An 8,127-nucleotide genomic window follows, 5' to 3' on the forward strand; every position below is an offset into this window, starting at 1 on the left:
CATGGTCTTCCTTCTATATATGTGTCTGTGTCCTAATTCTTCTTATAAGGACATCCATCATATTGGATTAGGGCCCTCCCTAATGAACTCATTTTAACTGAATTACCTCTTTAAAGACCCTATCTCCAAATACAGTTACATGCTGATTACTGGGGGTTAGGACTTCAACATGTGAATTTGGAGCTGAGAGGGGATGGGGACACAATTTAGCCCATAACAATGGGGTTGTATGCAAAGAGCTAAGCTCAAACCTCTGAAGGACAGAACTACAAGGCTAAAGAATCAGAGACTATAAACTCTCAATTAAAAGCCCTGACCCAACTCAATCACTGATTGGATTGAGGTGATCTGTCCTTCAATCTATCTGTCTAACTGAGGAAAGGAGGACCCTTCACTAATGGAAGATATCAGCTGGAGCCTTCTCCTTTTACACACAAAGTCTGTCATATAATAAAAGATTATTAGACGTGTAAAGAAGGAAAAGGTGACCAATGACAAAGACAAAATACTAATAATAGAAGCAAACCCTTCCTTTCATTGAGAAGGCTTTAAATTACAGATTCAGTTTAGTTAAGAGTTACTGAATTATCTGGTTTTCTCTTTCTTCTTGTGTCAATTTTGGAGAATTGGGTCTTGCTAGAAATCTCTTTCATCTAATTTTTCAAAATTATAAAGTTTTTTTATAATATCCTTTTGTGATCTTTTAATATCTAAACGATTTGTAATAATAGTAAGCACATGTAAAACGCCAGAAAGTTCAGTTTACAGCTGATCCAGGCTGTGGTAAGGTAAGATATTTTCTCTTTTTTCCTGATCAGTCTCACAAGAAGTTTATTATGTTCCTTAGCTTTTTTCAAAGAACTATCTTTTAGCTGTGTTGATTTTCTCCATTATATGTATGTTTTTATTGCATGAATTTCTACATTTATCTTTATTTTTTCCTTTCTTCCACTTTCTTTGGGTTTTATTTCTGCTCTCTTTCTTTTTTTTCCCCAGATGCTCAAACTTTTAATTCTTACAAAATAGTATAGAAATGAACCCAAACTAAACAGATATGTAAGTATGTACAAAATTTTACTTCTGAAAAAAAATCTATAAAAGTAGACAGTTAAAAAAACCAAAAAGATTTAAAACCAGTACTATGAAATTGATTTTCTCAAAGTAAAGTAAAAAAAATTTAAATTGCTGATTGTAGTTGGTTTTCTAGACTTATTTACATAATTTATTGTGGTCAGATGTATAAAGGAGCTTTTTTTTTTTTTTTAGAATATCTTTGGTTTCATTTTATTTCATCAAATAATCCTGAATTTTTTTCCCTTTGCAAATCTTTCAACATGAGGACATAGCATTTAAGGTACAAACCAACTTTGGTCTTCTTGCTATTGAGTCACAGGTTAAAAAGGCAATGTGATTTGTCCTCTTTCAGGATCAGACATTCAAAGAATTCTAATCAGTTCACTTGACAGAAGTGAGTTCGTGCTTTGAGGGGTAAGCAAGATAAATTGACTGAAACATTGGGAGTCTGCTGTCTTGAGTCTCATGTTCATTGCAGTTCTTTGGTTAACCATAATCATGTAGACATCAAACTCATCCAGGCATCTGAAAGGAGATTCAGTAGTGGACCACAGGGAAAGAATGAAGCAAGCCATGGAAAAAACAAAACACCACCACCAACAACAACATTCGCCTCTGGAGAAGGCCCTCATGTTATTGAAAGGAGCTTTGTTTCCCTCTCCAGGCTGAACTGATATAGTAACAGTTTCATTCTTGTGGTCAAAATTCATTTTTCCACAAATAGGCTGGCTGAGATAATAAGTTGTCAGAGTACAATTTGCATTGTAAAGTCAAAGACCTTCTAAATTGTTGATATGTTTCATATCTATGGGTTCTTATTTCCTCCAGTAATTTAATAAACCTTTCAAAAGTCCTTACTTTATTATCCAGATCAAGATACCTTTCTCTTGCTTCTTAGTACTGCCTCATTATTTCCTCTTGATCTCCATGACTAGCATGTTCTGCCTATATCTTTTGTCTTAATCTATTAATTTCTTTATCTAGAATCGATGCAGAATTTTTTTTCTTCTATCTGCTCTGGGCAGACTTATCTTCCTTTTTTGTGACATTTTCTCTTCTAGTTCTTTTTCTTTCATATCTAGCTCTTGTTTCTTTTTAGTTAAAGTATCCAAGTGTTCTTTTTGTTTTTCTTCAAAATGCCATTTCTCTTGTTTTTGGTTATCCACTTCAGAATCATCAGGGTTTGAGTCATCCTTAAGTGGATCTGCTAGCTGATTAATTTTCAGTTTAATTGCATCATCATACTTGTTTTCTGCTTCTATTTTCAGACTTTTAAGATGCTCCATGTTTTCTTTTTGTTGTTCCATATTTTTCTCAACTATTTTCATTTTCATTTTATTTTCTTGAGGCTCATCTTCCAAAGTTGCAACATCTGCAGACTGGAGTTCTTCTATATTCTCAAGTTCCCACATTTTAGAAATACTTTTTCTTATTTTTATCTTAACTCTTTATAATGTAGTTGGCACCTTCTAAGAAAATTTTCATTGTGTTTAATATCCTTTCCAAGGATAGACAAATGTTGGTGAAGATTTAATATCTGGGCTTACTTATTTTCATCCTCCTTCTCCAAGTCAGTTTGAAATAAATCCACATCTCTGCTTAGAAACTTAGGTCTTATATTTTCAGATAAATAATAATGTCCCACAAAAACCTGATCACCATCAGCAGTAAAAGCTACAGTTCTTGGCTAGCTTTGGGACTGCATTACTGCACAAGCTACACAATTATTTTTGACTAGTAGCACTGTCTCTATGCCTCTCATGTCAGTTAGGCTGTTTGCAACAACTGCATTTTCTATTTCTAAATCTGTCAGAACTGTTGGAAACTGGATGATAAGCAGCTCTGTGTCTAACATCATACGTCTTATTCCAAAACTCAGAAAATATTATCTGTGGCTTGGTGAATAAAACCTTTTCATCAGTGCCTGAAGCATTCTTTCATCAGCATGATTATGGCAACAATAGCTTTGCAGAAGTCCTTTTAAGCAAGGTTCAGTAGCCAGAGCACCCTCAGGGTCCCAAAGATGAATGCAAGCTCCTGAAGAGCCTATGGGTTTATAGGTAAAATGTCCACATCTATAAGCTCATCTCTGGCTTTGAGAAGAGTTGGACCATGAGGGTCAAATCCTTTTAGTCGATCAGTATTACTTTCAGTTCTTTCAGTTGTTGCTGATTATAGTTCAGCATATACTTCACATCTAATTTTTCTCTCAATTCTGGTATGTTCCTCTTTGTTCTTTTCTATGGCTAAAACTGTTCAATCTCTTGATTGAACTTTCTTGATCCTGTAAGGCCTTTACACTCTCTCCTTTTTAATATATATAATTTTTGTTTGATTATAGTTGATTTAAAATGTGTTTCTGCTGTACAGCAAAGTGAATCAGTTATACATATATCCACTCTTTTTTAGATTCTTTCCCATATAGATCATTACAGAGTATTGAGAAGTGTTCTCTGTGCTATATAGTAGGTCCTTATTAGTTATCTTTTTATATATCAATCCCAATCTCCCAATTTATCCCTCCCCCTCTTCCCCCCAGTAAGCATAAGTTTGTTTTCTACACCTGTGACTATTTCTGTTTTGCAAATAAGTTCACTTGTACCATTTTTTTAGATTCTACATATAAGCGATAGCATATGATATTTGTCTTTGTCTGACTTACTACACTCAGTATGGCAATCTCTAGGTTACACTAGGTTACACTCTCTTTTTTTTTTTTTTTTGGCGGTACGCGGGACTCTCACTGTTGTGGCCTCTCCTGTTGCGAAGCACAGGCTCCAGACGTGCAGGCCCAGCGGCCATGGCTCACGGGCCCAGCCGCTCCGTGGCATGTGGGATCTTCCCGGACCGCGGCACGAACCCGCGTCCCCTGCATCGGCAGGCGGACTCTCAACCACTGCGCCACCAGGGAAGCCCTACACTCTCTTTTAACTAAGATAATTTTTTTGCCTTTTCAGCTGCTCCAGTTCCAAAGATTGATTAGTACTTTTTTTTTTTTTTAGTTCTTCAATTCTTTTGCAAAGCTACTCATCATCTTTCTTTAATGTTCAATATGCATTTAGGGAATGGTTATATAAAACTTCAGCTTCATTATAGGCCCTTTTCTTAGGAGTAACATCTCCTTTCAATACCATACATTTTGGTGTTCAGGCAGTTGTCTCTTGACTAATCTTTTCTATTTTATCTTGAATATCCTTGTATTTTTTCTGCTTCATAAAGTCTGGCCTACTGTTTTTCCATTTTCCTGTCAAGTCTAGCAGCACGATCTTCTTCAATTTTTATATTATCTCTGATAGCACTCACTTGTTTTTCAGTTTCATTGACCACTGCCCAAGGCATTTCACATTTCAAGTATGTTAAATTAGCCTTCATTATACTTATACTAGCAATGCTTTGTAAACGTCTTCTTTCTCTAAACACTGGCACTTTAGTTCAGTAAATTACTCTTCCTTGATTTATCTACTCCTTTGTTCTTTGTTTCCATAATGTATAAATAATCTTTCTTCATCTGTTCAAGTGGGGTTGCTTTCATGAAGAATTTGTATTTGTCTCCCTCAATTTTAGATAGCTATAACTGGTTGCTCATCTCTTGTGTTAAAACAGAAACTGGATTAACAATCCTAGTCACTAGGATGTAAGCTAGGATTAACTGTAATTAGCTCTTCTTTCCTAGTAGAAACCACGTTTCCGTTTCACTTTTTAGTTTATAAGATCAACTTCCGTCCATGCTGATGAGACGTCGCACAGCTGTAGAGTCACCATACACATTAGTTTTATAGGCATCACCTCCACTGTTCCTTAATGTTATTGAGACAGCTGCTGAGTTCCATTGTTGCCAGCAACAAAGTTGATATTAGAACCAAATTTAAAGGGTGTGAGCATGGAATGACACATGAAGTTTCTTAGCTGAATACTCTCAATTATCCCAATTTCTCCTGCAAAGTAGAAGTATCATTAGTGAAAGAAACTGTACATTCATCTTCCTCACTTTATCAGAATCCTCCAGCTCTTGTCTCAGTCTTTTGGCATTTTTAGGAGAGAAGTTTTCTTCCTCTCTTTTGGCCATCAGGTCTCAAACAAGACAAAGTCTCCTCAAGGAACCAATCAGTGGGACTGTCACGGTGCAATCCTATGCTAAGGCTACTCTGGGAGTGTCCTGGCCTTGCCTGGCCGCCATTGGCCCCCTGGAACCGCGTGCCTGCCGCCTGGTGCTCTGCACCTGCCTCTGCTGTTTTTCTAATTTCATGAGACATTTTTAGATCATAAGTTTTTCCGTCTTCCTTCTTTCCTAATATGTGTATTTTATATGCTGTAAATTTCCCTCTCAGCATGGCTTTTACTGCATCTCCCAACTTGTGACAGGTTGTACTTTCAAGTGTTAATCCGTTTAAAATATTTTCTAATATCCTTAATGATTTCAATGTTTGAACAATGCACTATGTAGAAATGTATTTCTTAATTTACAAATGTGTGAATTTTCTACTTAAAATTTTATTTATTTCTAGCTTAATTCCACTGTGGTCAGAGAGTATGCTCAGTATCATTTCAGTTCTTTGAAACTTGTTGAGAGTTGCTTTGTGGTTCAGCATTTGGTCAGCTTTGCTTAATTTTCCATGTATACTTGAAAAGTTCTACTTTCCCCTAGAATTTGCCTGTTCATTCCTGGCACTCTCTTGTGGCTTGTTTATCTTAGTAGTGATTTCCTTTACTTCCTTTTTTGAAAGATTAAACTGTGAAGTATAACATGCATCATGGAAAAAAACATAATCCAAAAAATAACCACAAAACAACAAAACCCATCCTCCAGGTCAAGATATAGAATATTATTAGCACTCGAGAAACCACATGTGTGTGCCTTTCTGATCACAATTGTATCTCTCCCCAGGATGTAACCATTATCCTAATTAATTTCCTTGCTTTTCTTTATAAATGTACTACCTCTGTGTGCATTTCGAAACAAAAGGGCTTACTTTTGCCTCTTGTTGAACTTTAAGTATATAATCACATTGTATATACTCTTCTGTGTTCTGCTTTTTTACTCAACATTAGGTATATAAGATTCATTTATGTATCTCCAGCTTGTTCCTTTTGTTGCATTTCAGTTGATTTTTATTACTGTATAATGTTCAGGTGTGTCAAAATTTGCTTACCCATTCTACTGTTGATGGGCTTTGGGGTGATTTCCAGTTTAGGCCAATTAATAACAATACTACTGCGAACATTCTTGTACATACATCCAGATGCACATCTGCATGTATTTCTCTAAGGTATAGATCTTGGATTTAAATTGTTGGGTCGGGGGTACATATATGTTCAGCTTTATTGGATGCCACATGATATTTTCAGGAAGAGTGTACCAGTTTACAATCTCACCAGCATTGTTTGGATGTTCCTGTTGTTCCATTTTTCTCTCCAACACTTAATGTTGTCAGACTTTTAACTTTTTTCCCAATCTGATAGGTGTGTATCCCACTGTAGTTTTAATGTGTACTTCCCTAATTACTAAGGAGGATGTCTGTTTATTGATCATTTGGATATCACCTTTTGTATAGTACCTGTTAAAGTCTTACCCATTTTTCTGTTTGATTTGCGCTATCAGTTTGTAATAGTAATGCTTACTAGGCTTTGCTGCTTATATGTATTGCAAATACCTTCTCCTATTTTTTCTTTTTCTTTTTCCTCTAATACCTAATAATAATGGAGTCTTTTGAGGAACAGAAGCTCTTAATTTTAATGTGGTTAAATTTATCAATCTTTATTTTATAGTTGTTACTGTTTGCATCTTCTTTTATAAATTCTTTACTGTCCTGGGGCTATGAAGATACTCTCCTCGATTCTTTTCTAAGAGCATTATAGTTTTGCCTTTCTTATCTAGGCTTTAATCTATCTGTAACTGATTTTTGTGTAGCCAAAGAAGCCGTCATTCTGGGATCACTTCAGGGTCTTGGCTCAGTTCATCCTTCCCAACCTTGTGTCAGCCAAAGCCTCAGTATCCTGATAGCAGTGTTACCACTATCCTCATTTACCTCAGAACAACTCTGGTTTTATTTTGATTTTTGGAGTGAGAGGGCCTTCAGAGACCTCCCCTATCTCTTGAGAGACCAACAATGCCTCAAAGAGACAGGTCCTATCCAAGGTCTAGTTGTTCCTTAGCAGAAGGGCGCCTCTGTGAACCTAATCAGTCACCACACCATTTGGAAATCCTTCACAATATATTTTGCATATTGGTCGAGGTCAGTACATATAGAGCATTTTCATTCTTTTAAAAGGCTGCATAATGATCTATTGTATGAAATTTATTTAACCAGTCCCCAATAGTGGACCTTTATATTCTATCCAATTATTTATTTTTACAATACTGCAGTGTCATTTCACACCTGAGTATATCTGTATTATAAATTCCTAGAGATAGAACTACTAGATCCTGTACCCTCCCTCAACCCCCAGCATAGAGTTTGTATCAATTTAAACTCCAGAAATGTAGGAGCATGCCTATATTTCCACATTCTCATCAAATGCATTATAAAACTTTTATACTTATCCATCTGATAGTTGAAAATAATATCTCATAATTTCAATTTGTATCTTTTACTATTGGTGAGATTGAGTGCCTTTTTATACATCTAAGAGAAATTTGTGTTTCCTTTTCTTGGAACTATAATGTTCCTAGTCTTTGCCTTTTTTTTTCTGTTGCGTTTTCCAGGTAGTTTTTAAGAATCCAAAAGTTTGCAAGGTCTTGTACTGAAATGTACATAGAATATTTGCTTTATGCAACTTTAAGGAAATATACCACAATGTTCTTTGACAAAGTATATAGATGCAGTGTTGCAATTTAGATATTTTACTGAACTCATTAAAAAGAAGATTTTATGGGGTTTGGAGAAAAAGTAGAACTTTGTAAGTACACGGGGAATATTAAGCAAAACTGTTCAGTGCTGTACCATAAAGCAAGTCTGAACTGCCCCAAGCGTTATTCTTTACATATGAAAGATTATCTTGTTTTTCTTTCTCTATGAAGAACCAAGCTTTACAAAGATTTATTACTGCTGAAAT

General features: G+C 35.5%; 1 pseudogene; it reads right to left on the minus strand.

Moving 5' to 3' along the window:
• Nucleotides 1-1,349: 1,349 nt before the first annotated feature.
• On the minus strand, nucleotides 1,350-5,140 carry LOC136125378 (structural maintenance of chromosomes protein 6 pseudogene; annotated as a pseudogene).
• Nucleotides 5,141-8,127: the final 2,987 nt, after the last annotated feature.

Source organism: Phocoena phocoena, chromosome 7 (genome assembly GCF_963924675.1).
Source record: "Phocoena phocoena chromosome 7, mPhoPho1.1, whole genome shotgun sequence".
Lineage (NCBI taxonomy): Eukaryota > Metazoa > Chordata > Mammalia > Artiodactyla > Phocoenidae > Phocoena > Phocoena phocoena.